This window comes from Trichosurus vulpecula, chromosome 3 (genome assembly GCF_011100635.1).
Source record: "Trichosurus vulpecula isolate mTriVul1 chromosome 3, mTriVul1.pri, whole genome shotgun sequence".
NCBI lineage: Eukaryota > Metazoa > Chordata > Mammalia > Diprotodontia > Phalangeridae > Trichosurus > Trichosurus vulpecula.
In genome coordinates, this window is record NC_050575.1 from 92,286,500 (window position 1) to 92,303,917 (window position 17,418).

The window sequence follows — 17,418 nt, forward strand, 5'->3', positions numbered from 1 at the left end:
TCATTTTAATGCTTTCTATACTTTGTTTGGTCCTAAATTCTTCCTTTATCCATAGATATGACAGAATGCTAAACTTTTGAACTGAGAACATTTAGTTCTATTTTTAGATTCTCTACTCTGTTCTGTTTTCTACTTGTTATATACTACCATGTACATTTAATATTCTTTGCTTTAGGGTTTATTTTGAAATCTTGCACAAATTTCCCTTCATTTTTTTCTGAGATCTCATTAATATTCTTGTCTGTTTATTTTTCCATATATATTTTTTCATTCTTTTAATTACACCAATATTCTCCCTGAAAGAAAGAGCACTGTGGCAGAGGAAAAGCCTGGATTTAGAGTTAGAGGATCTAGGTTCAAGTACTGCTTCTTTCATCTACCACTTGGGAGTGGGGCAGGGCTTAGGCAAGTCACTTAACTTCTCAGAGCCCTAGTTTCTTCATCTATAAAAATAGGGCATTGCATTAGATGACCCTTAAGTTCCCTCATAGCTCTAAATCTGTGATTGTATGAAAGATATAGTTTTTCAACATTAAGATTTATCTAGTGATGTACAGTATCTTTGAGTCAGTATCTCTGAAGAAATTAAAATTTTAAAAGAAATTATTAGAAATAGAATTAGGTCAAAATTCAGAACTCTCATTGAAGAATTTTTTAAAAATCCACAAAAAGCATGGTAGAAAACAGAAAACACAATGGAGAATCTCTGCAAAGATGTAGAAGTTCTGAAGGAGACAGAATAAAAGATTTATAACACAAAGATAGTTTCATAGGAATATGTTTTGGCATTAGAGAAGTAAAAGACAACAATTGCTAAGGAATATATTTAGTTTTTACAAGCCAGAGTGACTGACCATGAAGACATGAAAGACAGATGTATAACACAATAGGTTATCCAGAAAAATGTGACACAACAAAAAAAATGGATGCAAATGGAAATAATACAACTAAACTACCCAGAACTTTTATTTATTTATTGCAAATAGTATTTTATTTTTCCAATTACATGTAAAGATAGTTTTCGACATTCATTTTTATAAGATTTTGAATTACAAATTTTTTACCCTACCCAAGATGGCAAGCAATCTGATATAGATTACACATGTACAAAATCTTCCTCATTAGTCATGTTGTGAAAGAATAAACAGAACAAAAGGAAAAAAAAAACATGAAAAATACAAATAACGAAAATAGTTTGCTTTGATCTGGATTCAGACTCCGTAAGTTCTTTCTCTGATTGTATTTTTTCATCACTGTATAGTGTCTTTCATCATTCTGGAATGTCTTGGATGATTGTATTGCTGAGAAGAACTAAGTTTACCATAGTTGAACATTGCCCAATGTTGCTGTTATTGTGCATAATGTCCTCTTGGTTCTTCTCACTTCATTAAGCATCAGTTCATGTAAGTCTTTCCAGATTTTTCTGAAATCTGCCTGCTCATTGTTTCTTATAGAACAATAGTATTCCATTACATTCATATACCATAACTCATTCAGCCATTCCCTAATTGATGAACATCCTTTCAATTTCCAATTCTTTGCCACCACAAAAAGAGCTGCTATAAATATTTTTGTACGTATAGGCCCTTTTCCATTTTTTTATGATCTCTTTAGGATATAGACCTAGTAGTTGTATTGCTGGATCAAAAGGTATGCACAATTTGATTGCCCTTTGGGCATAGTTCCAAATTGTTCCCCAGGGCGGTTAGATCATTTCACAACTCCACCAACAATGCATTAGTGTCCCAATTTTCTCACATCTTCTCCAACATTTATCATTTTCCTTTACTGTCATAATAGCCAATCTGATAGGTGTGAGGTGGTACCTAGAGTTGTTTTAATTTGCATTCTCTGATCAATAATGATTTAGAGCATTTTTTTCATATGACTATAGATAGCTTTGATTTCTTTATCTCAAAATTGCCTGTTCATATCCTTTGACCATTTATCAATTAGGGAATGGCTTGTATTCTTATAAATTTGACTCAGTTCTCTATAGTTTTGAGAAATGAGGCTTTTATCAGAAACACTGGCTGTAAAATATGTTTCCCAGCTTTCTGCTTCCTTCTAATCTTGGTTGCATAGGGTTTTTTTGGTGCAAAAACTTTTAAATTTAATGTAATCAAAATTATCTTCTTGGCATTTCATAATGCTATCTCTTGTTTATTCACAAATTCTTCCTTTGTCCATAAATCTGACAGGTTAACTAGTCCATGTTTTCCTAATTAGCTGGCATCACCCTTTATATCTAAATCATGTACCCATTTTGACCTTATCTTGGTATATAGTTTCTGCCACACTATTTTCCAGTTTTCCTGGCATTTTTTGTTAAATAGTGAGTTCTAATCCCAGAAACCGGAGTCTTTGGGTTTATCAAACAGTAGGTTACTACAGTCATTTACTACTGTGTCTTGTGTACCTAACCTATTCCACTGATCCACCACTCTATTTCTTAGCCAATACTAAATAGTTTTTGATGATTGCCATTTTATAATATAGTTTTAGATCTGGTATGGCTAGGCTACCTTCTTTTGCATTTTTTTCATTAATTCTCTAGATATTCTTGACCTTTTGTTCTTCCAGATGACTTTTTTCTTAGTTCTCTAATTAGAATATTTTTTTCTAACCCTATAAAATAATTGTTGGTAGTTTGATTGATATGGCACCGAATAAGTAAATTAAGTTAGATAGAATTATCATTTTTATTATATTAACTCTGCCTACCCATGAACAATTGATATTTTTCCAGTTGTTTAAATCTGACTTTATTTGTGTGAAAAGTGTTTTGTAATTGTGTTCATATGGTTCCTGGGTTTGTCTTGGTTGGTAGATTCCCAAATATTTTATATTGTCTACAGTTATTTTAAATGGAATTTCTCTTTCTATCTCTTACTGCTGGGCTTTTTTGGTAATGTGTGTGTGTGTGTGTGTGTGTGTGTGTGTGTGTGTGTGTGTTGTGTGTGTATGTGTAGAAATGCTGATGATTTATATGGTTTTATTTTATATCCTTCAACTTTCCTAAAGTTGTTAGTAGATTTTTTAGTTGCTTCTCCAGTATTCTCTAAGTATACCATTATATCATCTGCAAAGGCTAATATTTTTGTTTCCTCAGTGCCTATTCTAGTCCCTTCAATTTCTTTTTCTTCTCTTATTGTTAAAGCTAACCTTTCTAGTCAATATTGAATAATAGTATCCTTGTTTCACCCCGACTATCCAGAACTTTTAAAACAGACAACAAAGTACTGATCAAGTGAGTCCACAGATTGTTACCAAAGGAAAAACCCTGTATTTAAAACTCCAAGTCATATAGTGATTAACTTTCACAATTTAATAATAATCACAATTTGATAGCTTACAAAAAAACTAATAGATTATAAAACTTAACAAAAAAAACTTTTATGAAAACCTTAATAGATTATAAAATTTTAAGTTTGCGGGAGAAGACCTTCAGCTATGAAGTAATGCCAGTACAATTAATTTAGGATTATTTCATAGTCAAAAGCAATTGGAGGCAGCTAGGTAGTGCAGTGAGTAGAGCACCAGCCCTGGAGTCAGGAGGACCTGAGTTCAAATCTGGCCTCAGATACTTGACACATTTACTAGCTGTGTGACCTTGGGAAAGTCACTTAACCCCAATTGCCCTGCCTTTCCCCCTCCAAAAACAAAAACAAAAACAAAAAAGCAATTGGTGGGGACAGTAGTTGATAGCATAATGGACTTGGATTCAAGAAGACCCAAGTTAAAATTATGTCTCTGACACTTAATACCTGTATGAAAAGCTGCATGACCATTAATTAGCAAGTTACTTAACTTTTCAGAGTTCTAAAGGTTATAACTGAGAAATTGTAAATCAAATGACAATTTGGGGATGTAGTGGCCAAAAAATTGCCAGCTTTGTATTCCTCTTACTTGAATGGAACTATAGGCCATTTAATAATGCAGCACTTTTCCAATGCCCTTTTAAGGGTGATTAAGGTTGAAAGAGCTTGTAAATGCCACATTAGTTCAAAAATAAAATAGAAGACTATTTGGCCACTAGAAAGCAGTACCAGCAGACAAACAGCATAGAAATGGCTTCTTATGGTTCATGTGTTTCTGAATGAACCAATGACACCAAAGCCTGCAGTCCAGAGATATGAGTTATATTAAGCACATGGGTTTTGCTCCCTTATATGCTTCCCTGTCAGATCTCAGTGCTACTAAATGTGTGCCCACTCTCCTCTACAGACAGTACACTGGTAGGAGAATGTGCCCCTGGTTTATCTGTAAATTGTAATGTATTTATTATGCCTGAATTTGCTTTAATGTCAGTGCATGTGATATTATTTCTTTGCTTCATTTCTTTCTTTTTTTTTGGTGCTTAGTAAATGTTTATTGACTGATTGGTCTTATATCATTAGATTTGTTTCTACAAATGTTTTTACTTTGCTTCTTTTTGCCTCATTTCTAAGTCAATAGTTAAGTTTAAGATTTAAATGTCATAATTGTAAATGGCAGATTTAAGTAAATGGAAGGCCATCAGTGACACTCAGGAGTTAGAAGAATGAATAAAGTCTATTCCCCTTCAACATGGGGGCCTGAGAGAATTTAGCTGTATCCTGGTGTTCTTTTATGAAAGCTTAGACCTGACAATGTGAGAGTAGTTTAGATCAATCAAGGTAGCCTAGTCATGTGCGAGCTGCAAAGCTCTGCTCTCTGTTTGTATAGATATAAATGCTTTCCTTCCCAGACTGATTCTTTTGTGAAGGCAAAGTAGGCCATCTTTTGCTTCAGTTCTTACCTGTCTTTAATTACTGAATGGCTGTTGGCTCAGACAAACTGAGACCTGGGAAAGACCCTAGATTGAAAAGGCCAAGGTCTCCCACCGTACCCTGGGCCATCACCAGCTGTCCTGCTGTCTTGCCACTAGTCTCTGGAGGAAAGAGTAAGGCTGATGACTTTGCACAGCTCTGCCTCAGTTAAATCCAATTCACTTGCAAGTCAGGACATCACCCTTCTGATGCCATTGGTCTTTTTTGAGAAGGAAGGATGAACAAGAATTAACTGGGGTATTTGTGTGTCTGTCCCAGAGCTGCTCATTCCTGCCTCCCTCCCCTTCCTCACTTCCACAGGTAAATTCACATTACATAAAATCACTTTAAGCAGAAGTCTGCAGAAGAGTCCACTTACAAAGAGACAACTTTCAGCACCTTAAATATAGACGACGCTGAGTGGAAGCTACTTTGAGATTTTCCTCTCTACGTTCTACATCTGTGGAAGTTTATGATCTGGGAAATTTGTTTAAGTGAGAAATTGTCTATCTGCAGAAATAACTGAGCTGTCCCTCAGAAGTCTTCTCCTTGGTCCCCCTCACTTCCCAGGGCTCTGTCCTCTCAACGATCCCCACCACTACTTTTTAAAAGGAATTGTAATATATACTCATTATCCAGAACCTCTATTTGTTTGACCTCCTGGTGATTCAAGTTAAGAGTGATGAGCTGCTAGGACAGAGAACTTCATCAATATAAAAATTCAACAGATGAATAGGAGGAAAACCCTCTCCTACTATCCAAGGAAGCAGTGATGATTACAGTTTAAAAAAATAGTGAAGGTATTTAAAAAAATGTTTGCAATGGTACTATGATTGAGCATCCAGAATATGGAGAAGTAATCCAGCTGGAGAGTTAAGAATGCATGCCAACTTCTTGTCAAGATTGGATTGTCTAAAGATGACCAGCTGAAAATTAATGCGTTTTAAATACCTGGGTCACTGAAGCTTAAGGCAAGGTTTCCTGTAATAAGTAGAAAAATTCCCCCTTTTCGATATAACAAGTTTAAAAACCTCACAGCTTGTATAACGTAACAATTCGGCACCTGCTTTTTAATTAATGAGCTGACCCCTGTAAAAAGCTTAAAAGAGTTGAAAAAAAACCCCAGTACAAAGTAGATACAAAATCATTTCAAGAAGAAGGCTCTGGAATCTAGAAGGATCAGGAGAGGCCTCGTGTAGGAGATGGAACTTGATCTGAGCTTTGAAGGAAGGTAGGGATCCTAAGAAGTGGAGATGTGGAAGAAGTCCATTCCAGGTATAGTGGAAAGATATGAGAATGGGAAGTGGAATGTTGTCTGTGAGGAACTGCAAGAAGGCCAGTTGAGCTAGATTGATGTTACTCAACTGAGATTGATTTAGATTACCCCTGAGAAGGTACTCCCTTCTCCAATTCATCCTCTGTCTAAAATGCCAAATTCATATTAGAGGAACAGATTTGACTGCGTCATCCCACTATCCAAAAATCTGCAATGCAATGCCTATAAGATAAAATACAAAACTCCGCTTGACATTTCAGACCTGCACTGTCTAGCCCACTCCTGCCACCTAAAATCTCTAGCTTCCTTCAAAGTTTGGTGCAGGTGGCAATCCCTACATGAGGGCTTTCCAGATTTCACTTCTACCTTCTGTAGAGTACTCTCTCTTAAAATTGCTTTGTGGATACTTTGCATTTACTTACTTGTGTACATGTTGTATCCCCTAGGAGACTGTAAGCTCCTTGAGGGAAAGGGCTCTTTTATTTTTGTTTTTGTATGCTTAATGCCTAACACAGTACTTTGTATTAGTAGGTGCTTAATAAATGTTTATTGGATTGAATTAAATTGAATTTCCATTGAGGAAATACAGTGATGAAATTATGCATATTTAAAGTGCTGTTTAGTCATGTCTGACTTTTTGTGACCCCATTTGGGTGTGCTTGGCAAAGATACTGAAAAGGTTTGCCATTTTCTTCTCCAGATTAATTTTACAAATGAGGAAACTGAGGCAAACAGGGTTAAGTGACTTGCCCAGGGTCATATTGATAATAAGTGTCTGAGGCCAGATTTGAAGTCAGGAAGATGACTCTTTCTGACTCCAGGCTCAACACTCTATCCACTGTGCCACCTAGCTGCCCTATACTTAAAGTACTGACTTATTATTTGACATGTATATGTTTTTAAATGGCTGTTATTTTATTATCTATCAAGGCTTCAAACATAACAAAATATTCTTGTTTATCTCTCTTAATGTATTCTTATTTAGGTTAATCTTTGTTAGGTAACACCAAAGAAGTTCCAGATTTCCCTGAGCTTGTGTAGTATGATAAATTTTTATGCAATCTTTTCACTTAAATCTATATTCATCTTTATACATTTGAAGTTTCCTACAAAAAAGATATTTTGATAATATTTTTTAAAATTTATAACTATAAAATTATAAACAAATTCTATAACCCTTTTTTCTTTTCTGGGGAAATGTAATCCACTTACATGTAATATTAAAGTTGTTGGATTTGACTTATTATTTACAGTTCTATGTTAGATTATTCTAATTTTATCAGAAGGAAATACAAACTTTAATGTTTTAATGTTGTTATTTCTTTAATAATAATGATAATGATAATAATATCTTTATATAATGTTTACAAAGTACTTCTCTTACATAACCTTTGAGATAGTCAGTTAAGTATTATTTTCATTTTACAAATAAGGAAACTGAAGGTCTGTTTCAACAATCTGGCTAGCAGCTGTTGTGGGAGTGAAAGACCAACATAAGCCCAACAACAAGAATGCTACCAGCATGCTGCAAAAGCACAGGTTCTTTTGATCTTCTTAACTAAGGAAAGCAAGGTTAAGGGGTTGACAAGCTTACTTTAATTCAGCGTACAAATATCATTCACTTAGTTCAGGGGAAAAATTCAGCACTCTGAACTTCAGAGCAAAATACAAACAAAGTACAAACATCAAGAGACAGATCTTGTCTGATTCAAATCCCAAATAGTTACCAGAGTTTAACAAAGTCTCAGCATCCGGGTTACAAGCTGGAGGGCTCCTAGCTACAGCTGCCCGGAGTCTCTGCCTCAGCACCACCATGAGTGAGAGCCCTGCGCAAATGGCTCTGTCTTCTCTTCTTAAAGGGCTTCAGATGTCATCAAACATCATCTGAATGACCAGAACTCAGGCTGCTATGATTGGCTCTTGAGTTAGCACCACCCCCTGGTACCCTGGGAGCTTCACACCCACATAGGCTTGGCACCTAATAGGGGTTTGGGCCTGGGGCTTAGCACCTAGTAAGACTCAAGGAAATACACTGAATTACTCAAAGGAAACAAAAGCCAAACTCAAGGGCACTTGGGTGAACTAAGTGCTAAGTGCCCATTTTGCTTACCAACACAAGGTCCAACTAAACCAACTAAACATAATTCTTACTTTTTATGCTATTAAAATTTTAAGTATATCTAAAACTGAATTTCTCTACCCTATTTGTCTAAGAGGGGAACTTAGTGTTGAACTATCTATCACCTTCTCCCCTCTCTACCTTTTATCCCTTTCATTTTTTCCTTTTTTACCTGAAACAATATTCTAGTTATAAACTACTGCACTCAGGCCAAACCATTGGGAGAACTTATTGGTAAGGAGTTTGTGACTCAGAACAAGTCAGAAAACTGAGCCTTTGATAGTGTCTTCTGAATCTTTCCTTCAAGGTCTGCCCCTTAGGAGCTAGCAGCTTGACAGTTTACATTTCTTATCTGTTCATTTTTCATCTAGAACCATCCTGAGCCTTATAATGAATACTCAGGCAATGCTTGTTAAGTTGATGCTAACTAGATTGAACTAAATTTTGAGCCAGAAGGACTGACTTTCTCTGATAACTTACTACCATGTGACCTCTAAATCCATAATCTTGTATGAATTTTATGATAAAGTGGTAAAGAATTTCCAATTACTCTTCCTTTACATACAGTAACAGCTGTGTTATGTTCTTTGTATACTGTTGTACAAGCATCATGTTCTGTCCATTAACTAAGCACTTTACAAGTATCTGAAGGTGTCCATTTCTGAATAAAAAGTAAGGATTCCCTTGAAAAAATACTTTATTGAGCAAGAATGTTAAAATAGGAAGATGTAATGAATTCTTATGGAAAGTTGGCAAAGATGATTCCTTCTTTTAAAGCAGTTGAATAGTGGGGAATTGAAGTAAGAATATTTCACTCCTGCTGGCATTTCCCAATCGCTTTCAGTTGAACTTGGCCTTGGGATGCACTAAGGGAAATTGAGATAGATATTAGGAGCAGTAAATCCATATGCACAAAGTTAAAACTTCTCTATTCTAAATGGGGTCAGATGCTCGTCTACAAGGTGCTTTGAGCAATTACGTCAATGGTCATTTATCTTCTAACTCCATCTTTGATAATAGGAAGCGCTTTACAGAGTCTAAAACCCTATACAAATGTATCCTATTATTTATCTCTTCATAGATTTGAATACAATTGACAAGCAATATGCAACAATGGACAAGGAACTGGTGTCAGAGGCCAGAAGGCCATGGTCCAAGTCCCACCTCAGACATATACTTGCTGTACATCTCGGAACGAGTCATTTAATCTCGCAGTGTCTCAGGGAATTTTTGAAGACTTGAAGTGGCAGAGAAGGTAACAATCTGCATTGGAAGAGGAACTTCTTCATTCAGACTCCCTACAGTGATGAAATCACAGATCCATCTTTTCAAAAAAGTTTACATAACTGGAATCCTCCAATAATATCCTCCTCTAATGTTGAAGTAACCCTACTCCCACTCAAGCTTAGAGTGATTTTCCCTTAAGGACAGCACCTATGAAGCTGTGTGCTTCATATGTGGAGTGAGACATGACTCCTGATTGGCTGAGAGGCATCAGACCCCATAATAATGTGTACCTGCAGATAAGACTATTGGGAGAGGCAGTGAGGAAGTTTGAGAGCTAGAGGCAAGTGAGTGCAGACTTTTGAAGAGCTGACAGGATATTAGGGTCCCTGGAGCAACAGACAAGTGGGTTAGCTGGTTCCCAAAATGTCCTTAGACTTCTAATACCTTCATCCTTAGGGAATGCTAAGAGCAGACTCCTACCAACCCACAGGGAGAGCATTCTTTCTCCTGAAGAATTCATGTACTCTTATGTATTCATTTATTTACTTCAAGATGTGCAATTCCTTTGATTTCTATTTACTACTTATTTTGATAAAGTTGTATACTATTTGTGATAAACTTTTCTATGCCAAATATTTGGTAAGAAAAGAACTAAGCTAACTATTAGAGCAATGAGGGAAAGTTATATTTATCTTAAATCCCCTTATTGCAACCCTAGACTATAGATAAATAATGTGTGATAAAGAGATACAATTATTGCCTAATACTCCTCTTAAAAGGAGGGAAGAAAAGATTGTTCAGACATGGTGTCTCTAGACCTGCCTGACCCTCCTACCCAACCTGCAGGCTGCTGCAGATACCTTACTCTTACTCTCTGCAAAGGTGGAAATTATAATCTTTTTGGAGATGACATAGACCAAATCTCAGATTGGATATTTATTTATCCATACCACATGTGGGCAAGCTATTTGCATATTGGATGAAAGCATCCACATATCTGCATTATATGGTTAAGTGGCAAAACTGCAACGTAAGATGAACCCTTTCGCCTTCAAACCTTTCCACTATAGCAGAAAATCATTTAGTAGAATGTCAGGGCAGAAAGGAATATTAGAATATGGACTATCAGTACTGGGAGAGGATTGTTAGTGGTATAATTGAAATCTGATGGACTACAGAGTGGGCAACTGCTCTACTAGTATGGCAGTGTTCTGAGGCAGCATTACCTAAGCACTTGGGGAGAGCTTCAGCCTGACCAGAACCTCACTGCTTCTAAGCAGATTGGGTTGCTTGCTGAGGGAGAATCTTAGGATTATAAATTTAGAGGTAGAAGAGAATTTAGAGGTTTCAGGTTCATTCTTCTCATTTTATAGTAGAAGAGACAGAAGTTAGTGTATTTGCCTAAGGTGACACAGGTAGTAAATGGTGTAGCTGGAATTCAGATTGACGTCTTCCAAGTCTAGTACTGTTTCCATCGTTCCACCAAAGAAGGGTGCAGTATCCTGAGAAGGACAAATGGCACCCCTTGCCATTTTTTCTATCTTTTCCCCAGTATACTAACAGGCTGAGAGACAGCTGGAAGAACACTGTGTGTATTCTGTGCCATGGAGGCCATTTTGTACTGTCCCTGGGGGTAGAAGGTCAGTTTTCTGATAAGGCTTGAGTCTATGTTAATAAAGTTATTCAAGTGCAACCTAGGATATATTTTTTTAATACATCTGTCATCCTAAGACTCTGTCCCTATTATCCTAAACTTGCATTTGAGAATTCCCAGTGTGAAAGTACCTTAGCACATAAAACAGAGAATGTCAGTGCTAGAAGGAAACTTATAACTTAGAGAAAAGGTAGAAAATGCCTTTATAAATAGATGTAATACCTGGGACATCTCCCGTTCAACACATGGGGCTATCCCAGGCTCAAGGTTCTCTATGGGTCTAATTTCTACTAAAAGTTATAATACACAATCAGTCACCTGACAGCCTTACTTTTTTTCTCCATAGCCAGAATAGTAATAATTACCATTATTATTATTATTATGATGATGATGATAGTAGTGACGGTAGTTGTTGTAGTAGTAGTAGTAGTAGCTAACATTAATATAGGGCTTACTATGTTCCAAGCATTGTGCTAAGCCCTTCACAATTATTATCCCATTAGATCTTCACAACAACCCAGCTGGGTAGGTGCTACTACTTCCCCTATTTTACAGGTGAAGAAACTGAGGTAGACGGAAGTTAAGTGACTTGCATGGGGTCACAGAGCTAGTGGGTATCTGAGGTCAGATTGAACTCAGGGCTTCCGGATTCCAGGCCTGGTGTTCTATCCACTGTACAACCTAGTTACCTTAGAGGGAATAAATATTTATACAGTGCCTACTATGTTCCAGGCACTGTACTTTATAAATATCTCATTTGATCCCCTGTGAGGCAGACACTGTTATTATCCTCATTTGCCTCAGAGTAACCTGAGGCAAAAAGAAGTCAAGTGACTTGCCCACGGTCACACAGCTAGTATATGAGTACAGAAAGACATGAACTCAAGTTTTCCAGAATCCAGGCTCAGAGCTCTATCCACTGTGTCACCTAGCTGCCCAAAGACACCATCAGTTCAAAGGAGAGGCATGTAATGAAATAACATAAACTATTTCACCTACAAACCTAGGATACACCATCCCACAAATAAATACTATATCTGTAGGGAAAGTATGCATGCATGAAGCTCACACATGAAGGATCTACATGAGTGGAATATGTGTGGATGGCTAACTCACTCCAAACCTGCAAGACCCTGACCAACTCCTGGTGACGTCACTGACTTGTTTTCACTGTACCTACACCAAGCCCGGTCTATTACTAGCATCATTGCTCCACCGCCTGCAGCAGGCCTTACCGGGCCTGCTCCTTGATGGGTTCATTGTCTCTGTTGGACATGTTGCTGCACCGAGTTCTACTCATTCTTGTTGACTTTGCTACATAGCTTCCTTTGGTCTTGTGGTGACTGCTGTATATGGAGTTTCACTGCTGGAGTATTGCTCTGAGGGTCCCTGGTCTCAAGTGAGTAATGCTCTGGTAGCCGCTGGCAATGAAGGTTTTGCTGGGTATTGCTTGCAGCTATTATCTTTTGGCCTCAGAAGGGCTACTCAAGCTATCTCATCTTCAGTGTCCTAGGGTAGTAGTTTCCAAGGTGAAGACTGCAAGGAGTAGGTAATCAACCCATCAGAGGGTGGGAAGATGTTTTCACCCATAGTGAATATTGTTCTTGTCTCCAATATACTTATACCGTTCAATTCTCCCTCATTCCAGCCTTTCCCTTAACTGACCTTCAGTTGCTGCAATGGGTTTACCCCCTCAAGGCCACTATAACCACTTCTAATTCATGTACCTAAAGCAACTGTGCCATCCAATTTATAACCTCACCACCATTTCTAACTTCTTCCCTCCCCCATTGTCCTTACACATCCTGCCTCCCACATAATCAGAGAAGTAGGTTCTGAGCTCCAAGGTAGTGACTAGGAAATAGTCTCCCAAATCCCAAAAATGTGTTGGTAAGAAAAATGGCCTTTGTTTTCTTTGAGTAATTCAGTGTATTTCATTGAGCCTTACTAGGTGCTAAGCCCAGGTCCAAACCCCTATTAGGTGCGGAGCCTATGTGGGTGTGGATTGGTGACTGGGGTGGGGCCCAAGGTGGGGCTGGCTAAGGGGAGTTGCTAACTCCAGAGTCATGCCCATCTTGAGTCTTACTAAGTGCTAAGCCCCAGGCTCTAACCCCTATTAGGTGTTAACCTGACCTATGTGGATATGAACCTCCCAGGGTCCTAAGGGGAGGGGCTAACTCAAGAGCCAATCGTAGCAGCCTAAGTTCTGATCATTCAGATGACGTTTGATGACATCTGAAGCCCTGTAAGAAGAAAGGACAGAGCCATTTGTTTAGGGCTCTCACTGGTGATGGTGCTGATGCAGAGACTCTGGGCAGCTGTAGCTAAGGAGCCCTCCAGCTCGTAAACCTGGATGCCGAGACTTTGTTGAACTCTGGTAGCTATGTATTGGGATTTGAATCAGACAAGGTCTGTCTGTTGATGTTTGTACTTTGTTTGTATTTTGTTCTGAAGTTCAGGATGCTGGATTTTTCCCCTAAGTGAATGATATTTGTGTGCTGAATTAAAGTAAGCTTGCCAACCTCTTAACCTTGCTTTCCTTAGTTAAGCAGATCAAAAGAACCTGGGCTGTTGACAGCTTTCTGGGTGCTGGCTGTGGGTAGATCTTACACCCCACAGGAGCTGCTAGCCAGATTGTTGAAACACCATCACATATACTTTTCAAGAATGAGTAGTAGCACATGATGAGCAAGCATGAATGAGTTATGATTAGCTCCAAATAAGCGCTAAAATGATTTTCAAAACAAAAATGCAGACCTGACCTTGTCACTTCTCTACTCAAAACTCCATGGATTCACCATTGACTCCAGGATTGTTGAATTCAGTCATCAGAAGGGGCTACCTGACCCTGGTCGCATTGACCCCATGGTTGGAGGAGTTGGAGCTGGTCTTGTGATATCTCTGGAAACTCCCCGTTGCTGCACCTGGAGCCTGCTGCTCTGATATCTGGTCAAGCCTCCCCAGCTTTTTGTATGGACTTTCAGTTGTTATGCAAAACTTATGTGACAGCTTTGTGAGGCTGTGCCTTCCATGAGACTCCCTCCCTGTTGAAGCTATTTAGATCCTACCCCCTCTGCCCTTCCAGGTACTCCAGTACTCAGGTACAATGCTTATCCCAAATTGCAATTCCCCTGCCTAGATCAAAGATCCTAGTTTTTCTTACTTTGGTAGTCTTCCTTATTTCACTTCGACAGGACCAAATATTATTTCCTGTATATCGCAATCTTTTTAATTTTTATTTTTGTGTAAGTCTTGTCTACATAATTTTAGTACTACTCAACTGCTTATATTTTTTAATAAGTAAATATACATTTGTTATAGGAGGATGTATTCCAAATTTTTTAATGGTAGGAAAATGAGATCAAAATTTGGAGGCCCTTGGAGAGTAGCTAGGACTCCTAGGGTGGAAATGCTGAGAGTCCTTTAGTCATTGCCAGCACAGGCAGATGACAAAAGCCAGGCCAGTATCTGAAGACTAAGATCAAATATTTCTTTTTCTACCCCTATTTTTGGGTAGAGCTGAAAGTCTTCTGTTACAAATAACTGTCAACTTAGGGTTGGGTACTTTTCCATGTTTCCAGAGATCTTTTCTGCAAATTAATTTGAGCTAGCATAAATGGCAAACTAAGGAAACAAGGTATTCTCCAAACATTTAGCTTGCGTGTTTGACTTTATTATGCGTATTATGCTTCTCACTCCTGGGCCATCTTTTTGTCAGTCCCTTCAATATGTAGGCCAGAAACGATGACCTGGAAGACTTGACTCTGTGACGTGGATCTCCACTGTTCATTTTGGTGGTAGTATCAGTTGCTTCCTACATGTAGATTTAGCTCTAGATGTGCCTTACTTCACCTTGGTCATCAATCAAATCAACCTTTTTTTTTTTTGAGGCATTCAGGGTTAAGTGATTTGCCCACGGTCACACAGCTACTAAGTCTCTGAGGCCAATTCGAATTCAGGTTGTCCTGACTCCAGGGCCAGTGCTCTATCCCCTTCTCTCGTTATGTTTAAAAGAGTTTATCCTCTGTGACTCTACAAGCCATCCCTTCTCTGGCTACTACTCTATTGAATATGTTGTTCGCTTTGCCATAAGAGAATATTTCTAGTTTGGTTCAATGCATCCATTACTTTAAGACAGTAAGATACATTATTAGCTAGAGCTTGTAGAACTGAGCTGTAGAACCAAACTGTAGTTCTAGTTATTAATTGGTTAGTGATAAAAATTTCTAGCTCAGCTTGATTTCCTCTATTTACTTGAGTATTTACACTAACTAGCTAAGGCTCTAGTGTTAATGGTTAGTATGAAAATTCCCAGCTATATTCCTAGTGTTTACAGATGAGTGTATTATGCTACCTGATATGGATCTTCTCCTTCTGCCCTCTGTAAAATTTCATTGTATCCAACCACTTATGTGACTAAGACATCTATATAAGGTTGCTGAAACAGGTGTTTGGGCCCCACTGGTTTTTGTATAATGAGAGGGAATGATAAGCATAAAAAAAACCGCTTATTAAAATGTTTCTGAATGTTGATAAGTATGATTGGCAGTATTACATGTCAGTGAATAACTGGACAATTTTTACTTCAAAACAGGTGACCACTAAGAGACAGGAATAGGTCAGATCAAGATCAAGAAGCCCAGAAGAACGCCAGCGTGCACAAGGTAAAACTTGGCTTGGGAGATCTCTGGGTAGGATAAATCGACTTGCCTTTAAATTTGTCGTTGCTTCTAGAAAATTGCAGACAGGTTGGTGTCCTGTTTTGTTTTTTTTTTTCCGTCCTCATAGCCTACTGTTTGTCTATCTTTTTGTTCCTCAATAATCAATTAAATAATGTGGGAAAACTTTGTAGCATTGTTTGAAACTAGGCCTGTGGAGACCAGATTTGTTTAATGCTTCATTCAGGACCTAGGTTACGCTGACCAGAAACTTAGATCTGAAGATTAATGTAGGGAGTTTTTTCTTACTCTATTTCTCTAGCAACCCAAATATCTTAGCTGGAAACTGCCTCCATGCAGCCCAGTCAGCTACTGTTTCCTTGTTTCTTTGTTTTAACTTTATGTAATGTGTGGCTTGCAGTCATTTCACTTTTGGGTTTTGTTCTCAGCCTAAGGACACAAACGGTTAAATCCTGGAGTATCGGTTTCTCTGATGAGCATGGCTCTGTGAATCTGGAGTCAAAAGCCAAGATTTGGTGGGCTAAAAAAAAACTCTGGGATCTTAACAGGAGGGCCTCTTCTCCACTTCCTTTTTTCCCAGTGAATACCCTGGACTAGGAATTTTACATATCTTATGACCTTTCACCTCATTTTCCCATAGGCAAATAAGCAAGACTTGACTATCATTTGTCATTACTGCACTAACTTGGCTAACCTCCTTGGCTAAATTCATGGGGAGCGCTGATCTGGTTAAAACATCCAACATTAATCTCAACTCTGCCTTGAGTAATCAAATCATTTGGGGTGGATCTCTCTGGCTCTAATGTAGCTAGTGCTTGTTAAATTTCGGTCTGATAATTCTGGTCTGTGGAAATTGCTTACAGATTCAGAAGTTAAATTATTCTTTGTCGAATCTACTCAATATAGGAACGCTGTCTTGGAGGGAAAAAAATGAATGTACTAAATTGTCAAAAAAACCCAATATCTTTGATTCTGGAGAATATTTTTTGAAATTGAAATGTTGTATATGCTCAAGTAAAGTTAGTAGCTGTAGTTTCATACCCAAATCACCTCTGGGTCTATCGCTACTATGTTTCCAATGCTGATCTTACCTTCTGGCAAAAGAGGGACTTCCAGTGAACCTTCTGTTAAACTTTTTTAGTTGGAGATAAGTTTTAAGAACCAGCAGGAAAAGATTGGGGACTTTTTCTAGTCTTTATGCTTCTTATTCTGGCCAAGTTGGGGGTACAAAGAGAAAGAAAAAGAGATAAGGAAATATTTCCCATTTGCGGAAATGAGCAGAAAGGAAATCTGTTTACCCTGCATTAAACATTTATGAAAAGTATGGTTTGATAATGCCATAAACCCAGTGGGTCTTAGGGATAAGGGGACTATTTTTTACTCAAAGCTTATTCTATTGAGGGTTATAGTAAAATGCTCAATTCTTAAACAAAACTGAAGCTGGTCTCTAGAAAACCTAACAGGTATCCTTAGATAGAACTATTTAGAGGAAAAGTGGGGAAAAGTTATCTGGTACTTAAGAATATCTCAGATTATTTCTTTTTTTTTTTCTGTCTTGGAAAGAAAGAGGCTCGTTTAAATCAGAAAGAAAATACAAACTTTAATTCTAGAAGAAGAATTTTACCTTACCACTGTTTCTTCTGTGAATGATTTGACAACATGAAATTGGCTTG